Raw genomic sequence first — 19,438 nt, 5'->3', positions numbered from 1 at the left:
GTTTTTGTGGTTCCTAACTGTGTATTTTTCGTTTTCCTTCTGGATTTAACAGCTTGCATGCTGTTCTGTTTGTGGAGAAATGGTCAGGGTCTCATTGTCTCACTATAAATTTGCACTGTAGTTTGTTGTTAGTGGTTAATATGGGATGGAAATATCTCCAAATCTCAGACATAAATGAGAGATCTAAAAATGTATTATTATTGTATTATTAATGGTATTGGTATTGTTATTATTATTATTATTATTATTATTATTATTATTATTATTATTAGTGTCAGTATCATTATTGTCATTATAAAAACCAGTCTGGCAGTGGTTAATACAACGTCACACAACTGTTCCTGGTCTCTTGCGTCTCTCTTCTTTCTGCCCACCTCTCTTCTTTCCCCCATTTCTCTCCTCTCATCCCAACCGGTCGCAGCAGATGGCTGCCGACAACTGAGCCTGGTTCTGTTAGAGGTTTCTTCCTGTTAAAAGGAGTTTTTTCCCTACGGTCGCCAAGTGTTGCTCATTGTGGGATCTGTTGGGGTTTTTCTATAATATTGTATAATATTGTAATACAGTGCCTTGAGATAGTATATGTTGTGATTTGTTGCGATACAAATAACATTGAATTGAATTGAACAGTGTTCATGACAGTGCAAGGTGTTCCTGTTGTATGTGGAAAAAGGGTCCGTTGATGTTTGATATTAACATGAATTTTGTTAGTTCCTCATAAAAAAACAAATAATCATCAGCAGCAACACTAATAATGCACAAACTCAATTGCAACCGTTCATAGACTGTCCAATCCTCCAATACAAATACAACCGGAACTCCTTTCCACTCAGAAATGCAACGAGTTTGCATCCTTTTTTACTGGTAAAATTGAAGGCATTAGATGTGCCATACATTTTTCCGTCTCAAACTAAAATGTTGAATCTAGAAAAAAAAGTAACGTTGTAATAGACTCTAAAATTCTTGAAGAAACAACCTAAGCCATCCACCTGCTGCCTCAATGTTTTACCTACCAACTTCTATAAGACTGTTTTTTACTGCCTAGCAATAGACATCCTGAAAATAGTTAACAGCTCTCTCCAATCAGGCAATTTTCCACAAGCAGACTGATATCAAATCTACCCTTCAAGTATTGAGAAAGTTATCCTCATGCGACATAATAATATTAATTACCATTGCTATGCAGACGACACTCAAATCCATATAGCGCTATCACCAAGCGACTATCGTCCCATAGATCTGTTTGTTTCAGTGCATTGAGCAAGTCACAGACTGGATGTGCCAAAATGTCCTCCAATTAAATAATGACAAAACCGAGATAATTGTTTTCAGTGCTAAAACAGAAAGGCTGAAAGTTACCCAACACCTTCACTCTCTGTCTTTGAAAACTAAAAGCCAAGCCAGAAATCTCGGGGTTAATATGAATTCTGATCTACATTTTGACAAACACATCAGATCAATAACAAAATCAGACTTCTATCACCTTTAAAACATAGCAAGACTAAGAGGACTCATGTCCATACAGCACATGTACATGCCTTTATTACTAGTAGGTTAGATTGACAAAACTTGTAGATGCCTTAATTACTAGTAGGTTAGATTAGAAAAATGTGTACATGCCTTTATTACTAGCAGGCTAGATTATTGTAATGGTCTCCTTGCAGGTCTCCCGAAAAAACTAGGCAGCTAGGCAATTTCTCTCTCCAGTTCTGTTCCTTCATTTGTTACTAATGACACACACACGCACACACACACACACACACTTCAGGTGGCTGTTTGTTAACTAACATTGACTGCCAAACCGATGGAAGAAGTTCAAATAATTTAAACTTGTGGCCACAACATAAACCTTAAACATCAAAATAAAATTCAGAACAGCCATGACTTTCTGTTTTAATAGTAAACAAAAAAATCATTGAAATAAAAATGGGAAATGGGAAACATACAGTGCTGTCACCCAGCTGCTCTTCTCTGTGATACAACACACTGACACTGACAGTGAAGGTTTTGAAGGTCTAGTACATGGAGTATGGACAGTTTGCAAATTTGTAGATTTGTTCATTAGTCAAAGATAGTTTCTTTTAAAACATATTTCGTGCCTCAGTGTAGAAAAATTGGTTCTAGGACACAGTCATTTCAGACAAAAGTTCTTTCACCACTGTAGCAGTATGTTTTCTGTCCTCAGTCCATGTGGTCTGGGTATTTTTATATTAATAACAGAATAACTGAATGAGACAATTCCAACAGGATAAAGTTCACAGATTTTTCTTTTAATTCAAAATGTTAAGATTTTATTTTAGGAGCTTTTGTATTAAAATAGGCTATACTGAATAAGGATATTACCGAAATGTGGTCTACCACAGTTTTAAATCTGTTTTTGAATGGTGACATTCCTGTGTAACCATCGTGATGGAGACAGCATTACAACAAATAGGAGTACAGGTATGGTGGAGCCTATGTTGGAAAAAACATTCGAAGAGTTCCAGGAAAAGTCTCTGATGCTCCAGATAAGAGAGAATAATGGAGGATTGCAATCTAAAAAGGGAAAGTGACAAGTGAGGATTACCACTGGTGTGACTTTACCTCTTTAAGAAGGGGCATGGGAGGGAGTGGCAGGGATGTCATCTTACTGCTTTTTGAGAACTTGGCATCTGCAAATCATTTGAAGGAGGCTGTATATTTACATATGTGTATTTTATATATGTAATAATTAATTATTTAACCGTATTCTACATTGATTGAGTGTAATTACACTCACTGTCAGAAGGGGGAGACAGAAAGTGTGCATTGCAGGCTTAAAGCTGATGCTCCATGGTAATAAAATTTGTTTTTTGTTTCCTATTTCTATCTATCAGTCTTGTCATTGACCTTTTTACCAATGAGGTTTTTGGTAAGGATGACAGAAAGTTGGTCTGTTTAAAAAATAAAAAATAAACCCTGCCCCTGCTCTCCTCTATGGGAGGAGCCTGCCCCACCTGTGCTGGGTTTAAGCCTCAGCACAGCCTGCTTCTCAGCCTCCAACTGAAATCCAACACCTCTGACATCATGCACATAGGCATTGGCTGTTGAATGGCCAGCCCTGCTCAAAGAGCTAAAGGCTGTTCACTGCACTTCCCTCCCAGGAGAGCTCAGCAGCTCTGACCCGTGCTGTCAGCCATAAGAGCTGATCTGTGTTCAGATCAATCACACTGCTGCAGAGCTGTGGAGCCTCTACCTGTGGCTGACCCCAGCGGCTGGACTTCTTCCACAGGCTCAGTGAGCCACTGGCTCGGAGGAGAATTTTTCATGTAATTTGTTGAGGAATTGTTCTCTTGCCTCTGAAGAAAAACGCAAAAGAAAGCCAGCACTGATTCTCCAAAGGATTTGATACAGGTAAGCACTATTCATTTAGCAACTTGTTTCCATGCTGACCATGGCCACCTGCTCACAATCCTTCTGAGACATTTCTTTTTTTCAATTATAGCTTTGAAAGTGGTGAAAGTGATATCATCCTATCAAGGTTCAGGGTTGCTTATTTGTCACATGCACAGAAATAAGAGGGAAATAAGGGTTAAAGATTCAGTGTTAAGTTAAAAAAACAAAAACAGGTATGAGTCATATAAAGCAATAAAATAAAGTAAATAAAGCAGAGTAAAATTAACAAAATCAAGAAACCTAAAACTATATGCAAACACACAAATTATATATATAGCCTACTCAACAAATTATAAAAGTTTGTATATATACACAAAACATACAGATCTACTAGAATTTACAATTAAAGTGACCTGATGTGCGTGTGTTGGGATCCAGATGCTCTGGGGATAGAAGCTCCTCTTCAGTTGTTCGGTTTTTGTCATGTGACTGCAAAGGTGATTGTTGGGGTGTGAAGTGTCTTTCAGAATGTTTGGGGCCCCCATCCTCACTCTCCTGCTGGGGAGGGTGCAGGGCTCCGAGGTTGGGGGGGCTATTTCCTTTACCAGATGGTCATGCTGCCGGTCAGGACACCTCCACGATCGAGAAGCAGAGGGTCTTCAGAATGAAGGTTGAGAACTTGAATTTTTGCAGTTCGGAGGAAGTCAAGCCTCTGACTGGATTTTCTTGGGAGTCCAGGGGAGGTCCTCAGTAATGTTTAAATTGTCAGGTATTTGATGCTGGAGACTGACCACGGCTTCTCTGTTGATTTTTTTTAGCAGAAGGTGTCTGCTGACCTGCTGTCTCCTAAACTCTACTACCAATTCCTTCATCTTGCTGATGTTCAGGCTCAGGTTTTTGGCTCCAACACTATGGAAGAGAATTCCATAGTGTTGGAGCCATGGCTTCACATATATGATCATCTTTTGTTTTCATCACGTGGAAGGGACAACTACTAAGCCCTGGTCCTGATGGTGATGTTAGGTAGCAACAGGTCAGCGATGTACAAAGATACATTAAAGTGAATTCTGAATTTAACGGGAAGCCAATGTAATCAATATAGAATGGGTGTGATGTGGATCATCTTGCTGGATCTGGTCAGCAGCCTTATAGCAGCATTCTGGCCCATTTGCTGAGGCAGGTGAAAAGGGAATTGCAACAATCAAGCCTAGTTTTGAAATCACAGGGTTCAGTTTTGCAATAGTTCATAGATGGAATAGACAAGTATGGGTTAAGGATTTGATATGTTGCTCAAAAAGCTTAGTCTGATCATAAATGACAAGATTTCTAAGAGTCGAGAAAGAGACCAAATACACTGGGGCACCTTAGAAGTGATGTTAACTGGAGCTATAATAAGGAAATCAGTCTTATCTGCATTAAATTGTAAAGAATTATTAGTAAGTAATTAAGTGAGTAATCTTTATGTATATAGCACCTTTCACAGATACCAGTCACAAAGTGTTTCACAAGGATAAAACATGATTCAATTCTATACAATTACATTTTATAGTGAAAAATTGGCATTTTACCTATTAAGGTAATGACATACGTTATCTCAAGGCATTTTACCTATTAAGGTCATGACATTACAATATTAGAGAAACCCAACAGTTACCACTGTTTTAAGGATGAAATGATTGTACAACAGAATTGCGTAGCTATCTACAATGAAATAATCTAAACCCATATATAGATGGCTGCTCCGTGAACGGCTAATTTTAATACCAATATAAAGTTATATCTCAATTATAAGCATAAATACATGAGTAGGATAAAATGACAAAATATTAAATTCCAAAAATCTACCATGAGAGCAAACCATTCTCTGACCCACGGGAAGCATTTACAGAGCAAAATAAAATTGGACCCTATATTGAACCCAGAGGCACACCAAAGGAGAGAGCAGCAGATCCAGACATGTAAGGACCAAACAACACAGAAAATCTTCTACCTGAGAGGTAGGAGAACCAGTCTTTGGCACACACCAAGCCTAAAAACAAGGTCCAGTGTGTGACCATTAATGTGAGAAGGACCAGACACATGTTGAATGAAATTAAAAGATTCTGTGAGAACAATAAAATCAGCAGCAAAGCTACTTAACCCTAACCCAGATGCAAAGAGTTGGAAAAAGCTATATATATACAGTCCATTTATCAAAAATATAAGTAGAAAAAGAACCCTGCAGTTGTTATATTATTATATATCATATTATAGAATTACAGGTAGAGAATGTGTAAGTAGCATTGTACTGTTGTTGGTGGTCAAGGTCGAGCCAGTTTATTCATTTAATTAATTTATAACAATGACATGTTACATTTATAAGATTGTCCGCAAAGTCACTTGTAACTACTGTACAAGTGATTGGTTAATGAAGGGGAATAAAAAGGACAGTATTTCTTCCATCTTTGAGAAAAGTTTGTGTGATCAGTACTTTCATTTTTTTGCAGGCGGGGGGCGATCCAGATGTCACTCGGAATTAGTAGTTTAAATTAAATTCAAGCAGCCAAGGTCAGATAAGATATTATTTATTTTATGGACACATTGTTGAATTTAGCTGACGTGACTTTGCCCTGGTTAAATTTTGGGCAACTGTGCTGCTTCTTGAGTACATAATGGCAAGATCCCACAAACTCACCAATTTTAAAAAGGTTGATGTGTGAATAAAAAACTTGTGTCGGCATTATGTAGTGTGGACATGCTCTCAGTGGCAAGGTTTAAAGGAACAGGTGAGGTAGTGAAGGTGGGAAGCTTCTGCTTTTGACCCCAGGATTGAGAACCTTCCAAAATACATTGCCCCTCCTCCTCCGCGACTCCACCACTTCCCCGACCTCCTGATGCTCTGCCACTCAGCGCCACATGCTGGAATCTGAGAGAGGGCTTTCCTTATGGCGGGTTAATTGCCTCTGAGATTCCTGAGCTAATGGAGCTAATCCTCCCTTTGCGCTCCAGATTTGAGCTTGTTTTATTGTTATTGTGTGAGGTTGCATGTATAAATTGATTAGAACTGAGGCTCTGTGTGCTCTTGCCTATCTGATGATATATTCTCACACACACACACACAAACACACACACACACACGTGTGCGCGCACACACACACACACACACACACATTCTGATGTCTGAAATCTATGTGAGACCTTTGACCACAGCGGGATGGATATCATGCTGAAGCTGGGCTTAACAATGGTATTTGGTTTCCTTATGAAGAGAGCATTTCACTGTTCTTCTTCCCTCTTCCAGGAGTGAAGCTTCTGCTTCAGTTATTTAGGGTGTTATCTGTAACTGAGGTCTGGATTAATCCCTCACATGTCGCTCTTTTTGTAGTACAGTGTTGGGACATTATAAATTGAACTTGTTTTTTCCCCCTTATAATATCATAAATACATGACTGACGTGTTAGCAGATGGATGTGATTTGTCGTCATTCAAAAATAAGAGATTTATTCTGCTTTGGGATTTGGGATCAGCCTGAAGGTATCCTCGTTTTGGTCAACTAACAGTAATGTACAACCTTTAGAGACCAGTTACTGGCTCCTCACAGCATTGTCTCTGTAGACTACTGTTCAACAAGGAGCCTCTCTTATGAATGTATGTACTCTCCACTGCTGAAGACATTTTACTAATGTTGCAGCAAATCTGTCTGTCTGTCTGTCACACACTTGTGTTTACGGGCCAAGAAAGTGCAGTATTGAATTTGGATATGTTATGAACATGATACATTTTTAATAAACAGGTGATCATATTATTATCATGATTATAGCTCTGGAGCAGCTGCAACTCATCAACGATAGACAGGGTCAATCAGACAAAGGCGTGTTTTTCTCCGGTTCACGATTCTGTCTGAGTCGAACTCTGAATAACCAGGTGAACTGCTGTTAGTTAGTGCAGCAGCGGGGCTTCAGAGCTCTGAGGACTGAGTCCTGTATGGGGCACTTCACCCCCGCGGATCCCACAATGCCTCCTCTCTTGTCCCTTGGTCCGTCGCCCCCCCACGCTGATCTGTGCAGCCTTACTGGGGATCGTCACTTCTCCCCCGGGTCTCTCTCCCCGCCTGGTCGTGCACACTGGCTCTCTTTCGCTGTTGTGCACTTATGAAAAAAAAAAAGAAGTGATCCTTGCGCCGCACCCCGGACATTCTGCACCCTAGGCAACTGCCTATGTTGCCTATGCCAAGAACCGGCCCTGGTCGCTGCAAAGAAAATCCTTAATGAGGTTGTTCAGGGTTGTTTAATGCCTATCTGATTCATAACCATGTATGGATACTTTAAAGGAATTCACTCTTTTAAATTTTAGTATAATCTATTTTTTGTAAAAGACTTGGTCTCTATGTATATGTCGTGGCACAAACCACACGGAAAGCAAGAGCTTGGTGACACCAGTGAAACAGCAAAATGTTCTGACTGTTTGTGGAAAAGTGGATTTGAAGAGGATGCTCCTCTGCGATTCTTTATTCCATTAAGGATCGGGACGTGTTTGAATAGGTCGCTAATAAATATTTGCAAGTCAAATGCACCCTACAATTGTTAGGGAAAGAGCCAAAGTAAAGTTAACAGGGTTGTCATGTGTCATATCATGACAATATGAACAAATCTTTTTTAAAATCAGGTTCATGCATGTGATGGAATTTAAGACTACCTCATTAATATGTGAAGAAATAATAAACTCACTGGCAACATAGAAAACTGTTCTCAGACAGAGAGGGAGGCATGAAAAATGTGCTAATACAGCACCACTCTTAGATGAATTTGTGAAATTTATCAGATAGTGGAAAGCAGACCTAAAAATCTATTCAGTAGGACAGAATTGTTTTTCAGAGGTACAGGGATGAGTAGTGGGTGTTGCTTCTGTCATTCTGTAATTGTTTTATTTGTTGTTATTGATCACCAGATAAATCTATTTGGATGTGTGATAAACAGCTGTTACATTAATTAGGTTTATAAATTGAGCGTTAGAAAAGGATGATGATCATCATCATCATCATCATGTTTTGAAATAAAGTCCTAAACAAAAAGTCGACAATGTCTACAATTGACATCATTTGATTTTAGTATAGTGTCTGTATTGATTAGCTATTGGAGTAGTTGTCAGGCATCAACTGGAGACTTGTGGGACCAGTAACGACAATGACAACAATGTGAGAGAGTAAACATCCCTGCCAGTAGTATTTATAAAAAGAATCAAACCTCAGTCCCATCTGAGGCTTCATGAAAATTCCTACATAATTATCATGCTAAAATGTTTGATCAGTCTTGTTCATCTTAGCATAAATATACGCCTTGGATATTCGCCTATATCATAATGCAAACAACATTGTATTCCATTACACAAATACTACACATTTAAATGCTCAGCAAACAAACAATATATGGACTGAGAACAGGTGATATTTCAGCTAATCTAAACTCTAAACTCTCTTTCTAGTCATTCTAGTTAGTTCAATGCGTACAATGATTTTCGCGTAACTTTTGGTACACACAAATGCATGTTCAAATCCACACACAAATACTAAGCAATTTGTGCACATGTCAAACAGTTTAAGTAATGCACACATCAAAAACAAATTTCTGTTTTACGTTCAGATTTTTGACTTCAACTTCACAGATGTAATTATGTTCACTTTCAAATTGCTTCCTGTGAGTACAAATGTTTAAAATATTTGTGACATTCTTTGTATTCATTTTCAGATCATTAAATGAGTGTGTACTGATTGCCTGATAAGCACAGATATTTTTACACATACATGTATGTGGACTTTTGAGACTCTTTTCCTTCACTCAGCTCCAAAAACTAGTGGCAAAGAAATATAAATATAAATATATGGTAAATAAATTATATTCCATTAATAAATATTTGGCAAAAGGCAGATGCCGGTGTTAAAGATGTTGTGTTTGTGATGTAGAATGCTGGAAACACTAGAGCTATATGGTCAGAGAGTGAATGCCGACACAGCGAACAGTTCTTATTTCTTTAAAGGAAATTAGCAAATGAGCAGCAGCACAGATTAAATGTTAAGCATAATAATCCAACTCATTCATATATGATAACTGACTGAGTCCTGAACATTGTATTTAACTAAACTGTGAATGTGACAACTCTTCATCCATCCTCTGAAAATGAGGTAGAGCGGCCGCTTTTCACTATGATAATCTTTGAATTCTCACTTGGGTCCTAGGACCCCACAATGTAAACAACAGCTAACCAATAATGTGCCTGACTAGAATGAATTAAATGTAACCCAATGCAACGACATTGTCATCAAATGCACGTGTAAACCTCTGTCCAAGGGGGGGCTCTGACCTGCATATACAGTAGATACACAAGACAAGGGTTCTTCCATACTCAGATATTCACTTGAATCTTACAGACATAACATATCTGCTCTCAGAGAAACAGGAGAATGAAAGTACTATAGAGTGGATGCCGATCAAACACAGCAGTCTTCAATCAACACCTGTGAAATCCCTACCCAAACACACACACACACACACACATACACACTGGACAATTTTACTAACTGACAAATATTTAAAAACTCTTCCTGTGCATGGCAACTGCAGTAGGGTTAAGGTTGTGACTAAGAAACTATTGATTCTATGTAATTAAAGTAAGGCAACTAAAACACCCACTCAAGGAAATACGTAGCAGGGTAAGCAGGGTAAACCTGTAACATCACCTTCGCACTATTCGGCACTGAGTGGGAGTGAATATATGTATCAGATTTTGGTCTGACAATAGGTTTGGAAGGTTCTTTGTTATAAATGCAGGATCTTGAATGAAGAATGAGACATGGGTCATTTAAAAGACTTCCACCATCATACTGTGGAAGCTTCGTTTCAGTTTTAAAATGCTTTTGTAAAACGAAAACGTAATCATATGAATTTAACCTGGGTGTTGTAATGACCAGTCTGTGGACCTCCAACAGTGATTCATATCACAGCCTGTCTGTGAATTCACTGGGAAAAGGATGAGTCCCAACACATCTGCTGAAAGCAGCAGGGGGAGCTCACCTGAGTGTTACGACAGGATTCATGGTCAAAGACAACCACCTCTTGTCTTTCATTCCACAAACAAGGCTGAATGGTACAATAGAATGAGGAGTAGGGGAGAGTTTGAATGTGTCATCATTCATACATGAACAGGGTTATTCATCATCAGACAAAACTGAGGGGCCATACTGCTGTCAGCCAGCCTGTCTGTCAACACATACATGCTGATGGCTGATGCAGAGGAAAAAGATGAGCGACTATGTCACAAGAATACATAATTAGTATTTTGAATATGACAATATTTGGATTTTATTTTATTTGAAGGGTCATGTAAACATCATATTAGTTTTTTTATATTCCAAATGTAGACACGTGGGACATGCTGATATTATTCAGGTTTCGGAGCATTCCTTGGACATGTCTACAGTGTATTCCGAATAAGCGTCTCATTTGAAGTTTTTACAGCAGTTTACGACATACAGCCCACATTTCTGGACAAAAGCAGAGAAGCCCCGACCCCGAGGCTCCGGGGCAGTTTGTCCGACTCGGGGGTTGAAAAAACCGCGAGACGTGATAAAACCAAATTAATAAAATATGGCATTTCATGGGTAGAGCATGTCTCATGATGTCACCTAGTGTTTCAAACCATCTTGGACCTTGCAAGACAAATGGTGACAGAGTAAACCGTTTGGGACGTCTCTACATCATGAAATTTATGTTAAAGTTAAGCCCTTCTAATAAATGTTAATTGCGCGTTAATTATCGACTGGGTAAATGGTGTTTATAGACAAACTGTGCTCTGGTCTTATTCCAACAGCGTAGAGTTAACTTTGGCACCTCCCTACAACACATACTCTTAGAAAGACAGACTACTGCAGTGCCAGCACACACACTTATGACAGGATTATTGAGAGGTCTGGCTTCAGGTGTAACTGGGTCTGGAGCCAATGGCTTCAAATGATCCAGCTCGGGACCACCATGGTCCTCCACCACAATAATGCCCACTTTAGGGGATTCTGGGACTTCTAAAGAGCTCTCTGTGGCAGAGGTGTTGTAAGTAGACAAATGCTAACACAAGATGGAAATTTTACCCATAGCAAAATGCAAATCCAAATACACTTTATTCATATATCACATTTCACAGAACATAGTTCACCAAAGTGCTGCACATGTATGAAATTAATCCCCCCAAAAATACATAAAACCATACCACACTATAACCCTAACCCACACAATACACAGACACCACAAAGAGTAAAACACAAACCATAAAAAAAACTCTCAGGTGGTGTTATAGTACTAGGAAAAATATGTGTTTTACGTCTGGATTTGAATGTTTCCACAGAGGGGGCCATTTTAACATATTGTGGTAGCTTGTTCCACAATTTAGGAGCCACTACTGAAAAGTCCTGGTCCCCTCTGGTTTTTAGCCTGGTTTTTGGGACAACGAGCTGCAGCTGATCGGCTGACCTCAGAGACCTTGAGGGGACATAGACCTGTAGGAGATCACAAAGATATTGAGGTCCCACTCTATTTAAATATTTAAACACAAACAATCAAATCTTAAAATCAATTCGATAAATGACAGGGAGCCAGTGGAGGGAGACCAAAATGGAAGTAATGTGCTCTTGCTTGCGTGTTCCCGTTAGAAGACAAGCATACAGAGCATTGCAGTAGTCATGGCGAGACGTGATAAAAGCCTGAATGACATGCTCAAAATCCTTGGAAGTTAAAACACCTTTTATCTTGGATAAAAGCCTCAAGGTTGGATTAAACCATAGCGTTTATTTGCCTGTCAATTTTAAAATCAGTCAAATTTAACACCAAGATTGGTAACAAAGGGTTTCACATATTGATGCAAGAAACCCACGTCAAACAGGGAGGTTTTTGATTCATTACTTGTGGGTACAAGCAATATGACCTTCAGTTTAAAAATTAAAGCCATCCAGGCTCTGATGTCATCACTTTAGCAAAGGTTTGAGGGAGATGATGTCATTCCTTTTCAGGGGGAAGTAAATTTGGGAATCATAGAGATGATATGAAATTCCTTTTTTAATTTTTTATTTGACTTAGGGAGGAGGTACAGAGAGAAGAGGACTGGCCCGAGAATTGAGCCTTTTGGGACTGGACATAGTAAGGGAGAGGGTGAGGAAGCATTGTCTCCAAGACAAACATAAAAACATCTCTCAGACAGATTCAATTCAATTCAATTTTATTTGTATAGCGCCATATCACAACATACATTGTCTCAAGGCACTTTACATAGTGAGGTCAATATTACAGGGAAAACCCAACAAATCCCACAATGAGCAAGCACTTGGCGACAGTGCATGAAGAAAAGAAATCTCTGAGAGAACCAGACTCAGTTGCGGGCGGTCATCTGTCTCGACCGGTTGGAGTGAGGAGAGAAATGGGAAAGATAGGAGATGTGGGCAGAAAGATGGATAGACAGGAGGAGATTTTTTTTGATTTTTAAAAACACAATGTTTATAAAAAACACACACAACAACAAAATAACAGAAAACCAGAATGAATCAGAGAGCGGACAGTTGTACAACCGCTGCTTTAATCTCTTCCAGACTGATAGTGATAATTACAAAAAATTACAATTATGTTGTTGTTATTATTAGTGATAATAATAATAATAATAATAACAATAATAATACAAATAATAATAATAATAACAACAATAATGATGGGTTTGGGTCCTGCAGCTCTGGGGTCAGAGCTTTTCACAGACTTATTGGGGCATCCTAGCAGTAATGAATTACAGTAGTCCAGTCTAGAAGTAACAAATGCATGGACTAGTTTTTCAGCATCCTTTTGAGATTGGATGTTTCTAATGTTCTTGATATTGCGCAGGTGAAAGAAGGCTGTCCTAGAGACTTGTTTTATGTGTGAGTCAAAGGACATGTCCTGGTCAAAGGTAACTCCAAGGTTTCTCACAGTAGAGCTGGAGGCCAAGGTAATGCCATCCAAGGTAACTATATGATCAGATCATGTTTCTCTGAGGTTTTTAGGGCCGAGTATAATGACCTCAGTTTTTCTGAATTTAGAAGTAAAAAATTATAAGTCATCCAGGCCTTTATGTCTTTAAGACAGTCCTGAAGTTTATCTACCTGATTAGTTTCATCTGGCTTTATAGATAAATACAGCTGGGTATCATCAGCGTAGCAATGGAAACTGATGTGGCGTTTTCTTATAATATTGCCTAAAGGAAGCATATATAAAGTGTAAAGTATCGGTCCCAGTACAGAACCTTGTGGTACTCCATGTCTCACTTTTGTATGAATGGAAGATTTGTTATTAATGTTAACAAACTGAAATCTATCAGATAAGTAGGACTTAAACCATTCTAGTGCTGTTCCTTTAATCCTAATGTGTTCTAGTCTCTGTAACAGAATTTTCTGATCGATGGTATCAAATGCAGCACTAAGATCTAAAAGGACGAGAATAGAAACATGTCCACTGTCTGAGGCCATGAGAAGGTCGTTGATAACCTTCAGTAGTGCTGTTTCTGTACTATGATGTTTTCTAAAACCTGACTGAAAGTCTTCAAGCAGACTATTCCTGTGTAAATAGTCACAATAGTCACTGGTTAGCAACAGTTTTTTCACGGATTTTAGAGATAAAAGGGAGGTTTGATATGGGTCTATAGTTAGCTAAGATATCTGGGTCCAGAGTCGTTTTTTTGAGCAGAGGTTTAACTTCTGCCACCTTAAATGCCTTTGGTACATAGCCTGTTAATATAGATAAATTGATCTGATCTAATATGGAATTATTAATTAAAGGTAATACATCCTTAAATAGCCTTGATGGAATAGGATCTAAAAGACAGGTTGATGACTTGGATGAAGTGACAAGTGAAGTCAGCTCAGCCAGATCTATAGGGGAGAAGCATTCTAAATATAAATTAGGCGATACTATTGGTTCAGAAGACAGTGTGTCTGTGATATTAGTGGGAAGAAGCTGGTAATTTTTTTCTCTGATGATAATAATCTTATTAGTAAAGAAGCTCATGAAATCATTGCTGCTTAGAGTTGGAGGAATAGACTGTTCAGTAGAGCTTTGACTCTGTCAGCCTGGCTACAGTGCTGAAGAGCGCTGGGGTTGTTTTTATTTTCCTCTATTAGTGAAGAATAATAATTGGTTCTGGCATTTCGGAGGGCTTTCTTATATGTAATTAAACTATTTTTCCAGTCTAGGTGAGAATCATCTAGACTTTTGGAACGCCACTTCCTTTCTAACCTGCGTGACGTCTGTTTTAAAGCACGTGTCTGTGCATTAAACAATGGAGCTATCCTCCTCTGTTTGACTTCTTCTTTTTCAGAGGGTCGACAGTGTCAAGTGTGGAACGTAGTGAGGCTGCTGCACTATCAACAACATCATCAATTTGTGTGGGAGTAAAGTTTTGATAACTATCCTGCACTGTATCGACACATGGCAGTGGAGTAAATAACGATGGAAATTTTCCCTTGAATTTACTTACAGAGTTTTTTGATAGACACCTGCTGTAATATAACTTTTCTCCGAAATCAGTTTAGTCAATAATTGAGAATTCAAATGAAACTACGAAGTGATCTAACAGAGGGTTTCAAGGAAATATTATTAGATTTTCAATTTCTATGCCATATGTCAGAAAGAGGTTGAGGGTGTGATTAAAACAGTGAGTGGGTTTGTTTACATGTTGAATAAAACCAATTGAGTGTATTGGTGAATTTAAGGCAGAACTAAGACTGTTGTTGGCAACATCTACATGTTGAAATCAACCACTATAATGACTTTATCTTTGCTCACCACCAACCATAGGCGTGACTAGACCGTTTTTTTTTAATTGAGTCCCAGCACCCCCTATAAAATTATCATTATCTTTTAATTTTAATACAATTTCATTTGTAGTAAAGGCCTTGTGGCTCAGCTTTAAAGTAAGTTACCCAATAAGTCTGATGTTCTTCTTTCACAAATGTGGGAATGATGGTCCAAATTTACGTCAAAATGTAGTTATTTGTTTAAAAAAATGCCACACTTTTGGGATGATTGGGTGCGCAGCACCCCTAAAGCTCTTATCCTAGAATAGCCCCTGGCACCAACTCAGATAAAAAGTCAGAAAATTCAGATAAAAATGCTGAGTAAGGGCCAGGTGGACGATTTACAATCAGAACTGGTTTGAGATTTCCAGCTTGGGTGTATGAGGCTAAGAGTAAGGCTTTCAAATGAGTTCAAGCTATGTTTGGGTCGGGTGTTAATTAATAAGTCTGATTGGAAAATTGCTGCTACCCCTCCTGCTCAGCCAAGATGTGAGGTTGTCTATGTTTTGACAGTAGTTCTTTACAAATGAAAAACATGAGGTATCTGTTGTGATACAAACCTATTGTGTGATACAGATGCTTTAGTCTGGCTTTAGTTGCCGAAAAGTCAATACATTTTAGTGGATTTTTTGTGAAATTTTTTTCTCTCTTCATGAAGTTTGATAACTAATTTTGGGGACAGGACCACGCTGCACCTCAAGCTTAAGCTCCCTTGTTCCATTTCCTCTTTGACTCAGTTCTCACATGAACAGTGACAGACGTGCAACGCGCTTACCATACGCCACCAACCACAAACTTCTCCTCAATCCTTCAGACAGCGACTTATTTGAAGATGATCAGGAAACTCCCGATAACCCGGAATAGCGAGCCTCCAGCCCACTTCAGTGTTCCAAGCGTTGTGCACCCAGTGACGTCACAGAGCATTCCTCACTCATGGCGTCAAGCTTTTTGTTTTGTTTTTCCTCATCAGCCCCATTCAGGACCAGGTCATATCACATTCTCACAAAGCACACGCATCCCTCCTTTGTCTTCCCTCAATCACAAACAACCCGGCACATGCCTCCCTTCACCCCTTCCTCTTCTCTCGTTTCGGCCCTCAGCAGTACTATCGGCAAACATCCTACATTTCCTACATTCCTTCTACACCCCTCCCTCCCCCCATAATCCCACATGTTGTTTTTGGCGCAATCCCATTTCTCATTTTTACCCCTAACCCTTGCCCCTTTCCCTCCCTTTCAAGGGGAAGGGGTTGAAAATCTACCCCTACGAAATGGGACACCCTGTCGAACGCGATACGTCATCACCTAGGCAGACCCAACGTCTTTTTCCCAGAGATTCATTTTTATTAAAACATTTTTTAACCGGAGTTTCAACATGCCTGGAATGAAGGTGATATCATTATAAAGAAACTATTGCCGTGACTATGGTGACATATCCAGAATATTCAAATAACAGACATGCTAATTACAATATGTTGGGCATGACAGGACAGTTGAATCACACTGAAAATACCTTGTGGTCTCATAATGATGAAACAGCAAATCACGTTAGTTGATAATGTTACATATGTGGTACTAATATAACGCATGCTTTGCGAGTATCGATTTTTTTTTTTGGTCTTTTTCCACCTTTAATTTGACAGGACAGCTAGGTGAGAAAGGGGAGAGAAGACATGCAGGAAATCGTCACAGGTCGGATTTGAACCCTGGACCTCTGCGTCAAGGCATAAACTTTGAAATATATATGTGTGCCTGCTCTATCCACTTAGCCACCCCGTCCCGGGTAGCAATCTTTTTATTTGCTTTTATGAAGAAAAGCGCCATGATATATTGAAACAAGGGTTGTTCTTTGGCTGCCTTGGACATTTTTTCAATTGACTTGCCCATGATTCGCAAGGCATATCTCACAGCCTTCCGTTTGGGTCTGGAAAATCTCAGTTTTGAGGGCCATCTAGCCCTCCGCTTTAGCCCTCCCCCTCGATGCCAGAGGGAATTGAGACACCCCTACACGTAAACGCACAAATATGAGGGGTAGGGACAAGGAGTAAAATGGGATTGGGCGGTCTTCTCAGATCCTACCTTAAATGCAGGCTTCACACTAGCCACACCGTCAACTCCCACTTGCACAGCTGCATTGGCTGATCATGTCCCGTGCTACCTGTCGTGTCGTGTGTTAAGGATTAACTACAACAGTAATTTAGCTTAACCCGGAGTTGGTTTTAACGCCGAACCACATATTTACATGTCAAGTTACTTCCTCTCTGTTCACATTACACACAGCTTTTCCGCTCATACCACGCCCCGCCTCTGACCTTTCAAAAATAATGCCACCATCACAAGGCAACAGATCCTCAGCAGTTCCCTTATTGACCTCGCCATAGTCCATATATATATATATATATGGAATTAGTCTCTGGGAAAGTGAGGTCAATCTGGAAGTTTGCAAAACCCACCTCCTCTAGAATGACCAGCAGAGGGCGACTCCCTTCTGCAAAAGAAACCATTTTCTATAAAAAAATAAACAACTCTATTCCTCACTTGATTTACCACGTCAGTAAACTTTTTCCGGAGGTGTTTATGGTTTCAATCGCAGTTTCAAGTCTTCTTCATCACATCATCATGTTCATTTCATAAAATGACAGTCACATTTAGAGTAAAATAGACGATTAATCACTGCAGCATAGATACAGCTTGCTCGATTGCAAACCGATTTTTCGGCCCCACCAAACTCAAGCAGGCTAAGCAACACATTTTTCACACTCAAAGGAACTCACCGCAGTCGAATTCGCCTTCTCTTTCTCACCATACAAGGACGCCACGTGGTTCTCCTCCACAGACTGCAGGTCAGTTCCTCAGAGATTACTTCATGCCTCCAATCCTCGACTCGGCCTTGCAGTTAAGAAACAACAGTTTCTACGAATACATTTCTTTCGCCTCCAAAGTCACCAGACACGGCAACAGTGCGACCAGGGAAAATACTGGGGATCAATCAACCCTAGCACCATTACCGGGTTTTTCGTAGCTCACCATAATTAAAAATAAATAATATCATGCAGAAGACTCCTGAGACTCAAGCTTTTATATGTATTTTTTATTTCTTCTAACTATTTGGGAGTAGCAGGACCTGATAAATATAACAACTAAACATTGTCTTTGAACAGGATGTAGTTTTTGAAAAAAATGGAAATGATATGGGGACAATCGGTTTATTTTACTATATTAAACAATGAAGTCACCAGGGGTAATCAAGTAAAAACTCTTTTCTTTTTTAACGTCTCAAAATTGCTGTGCAAAAACAAAATGACAAACATTGCAACATGTGTTTGTTGTTTATAGGAACTGTCTGTGACAGCTATTGGTCAGTGTAAAATACTGCAAAACAGCTGTGTTCACTTTGCAACCATAGGAACACATTAGTCATCTGTGTGTAATAAAAGTGTTCATTGTTCACTCTCACGATTCAAGTATAAAATTGTTCAAAACTCCTAATTTCAATCACTTAACGTGGCTATTTTAAAAACAGCAAAAATAAAACATTGTTTGCTTTGTAACTGCATGAATTTTCCTTGTTCCATACTCCAAACTAGTAATGTCCTTTTTCTCTGTAGGAAGAGTCTTTCACCTCTACTGGCTCCTGTGAAATGCTGACAACAGTTGTCTTCAGTTTGCAAATATATAACACATTACACGCGCAAGAATTCCCAAAGCAGCCTTTTTCTCTGCAAAGCATTTGCTGTTCCAGGTTGAGAAATCCTGGGAGATGTGCAGAAGGAGTTGTGCGGACATGGAGTACTGGACTGACATGATGTTTTTTGCCTTGTTGTGCAGGGAGGCGATTCTCTTCCTGTACATATTCAACATTAGTGTCACACTTGGGTCTTTGCCACTGTCATGGGAAACTCAAGGAACTGCATTATGCCCTTTCTCGGAGTACCACATTTAGTGATGTCTTGTTAATACAACAGCCAGATTAGGGCTACAGGCCGGCGTAGCTCGCGGCTACCGGCGGAACTCGCCGGAGCTACCGGCGGAGCTACCGGCTACCGGCGGAGCTCGAGGCTACCGGCTGGCAGAGCTCGCGGCTACCGGCTGGCGGAGCTCGCGGCTACCGGCCGGCGGAGCTAGACTCGCGGCCGGGATGTCGTTAACATTCTATCGCCCAGCCCCTTGTGCTCTGTGTGTAATTATGGAGAACGTGTTCGCTGTGCCTCCCGGGTCTCTACGTCGTGTATGTGCCTTGTCACGTGCGACTGTT

At 39.6% G+C, this 19,438-nt stretch overlaps 1 protein-coding gene across 18 annotated transcripts in view; it reads left to right on the top strand.

Annotated features, from left to right (window-relative positions):
- Positions 1-19,438, top strand: part of ptprfa (protein tyrosine phosphatase receptor type Fa) — a 300,666-nt gene that overhangs the window by 60,067 nt on the left and 221,161 nt on the right. The window contains exon 1 of one of the 18 annotated variants that reach the window (XM_035647703.2): positions 3,194-3,369. The exons of the other annotated variants lie outside the window; for them this stretch is intronic. The gene's annotated coding sequence lies outside the window, so the exon portion shown is untranslated. Of the gene's footprint in view, positions 1-3,193; positions 3,370-19,438 lie in introns of those variants that run through there. 18 annotated transcript variants of the gene reach the window in all.

The sequence above is a fragment of the Scophthalmus maximus genome, chromosome 7 (assembly GCF_022379125.1).
Source record: "Scophthalmus maximus strain ysfricsl-2021 chromosome 7, ASM2237912v1, whole genome shotgun sequence".
NCBI lineage: Eukaryota > Metazoa > Chordata > Actinopteri > Pleuronectiformes > Scophthalmidae > Scophthalmus > Scophthalmus maximus.
The sequence above is the reverse complement of the archived record's forward strand: the minus strand, read 5'-3'. Positions and strand labels throughout refer to the sequence as shown.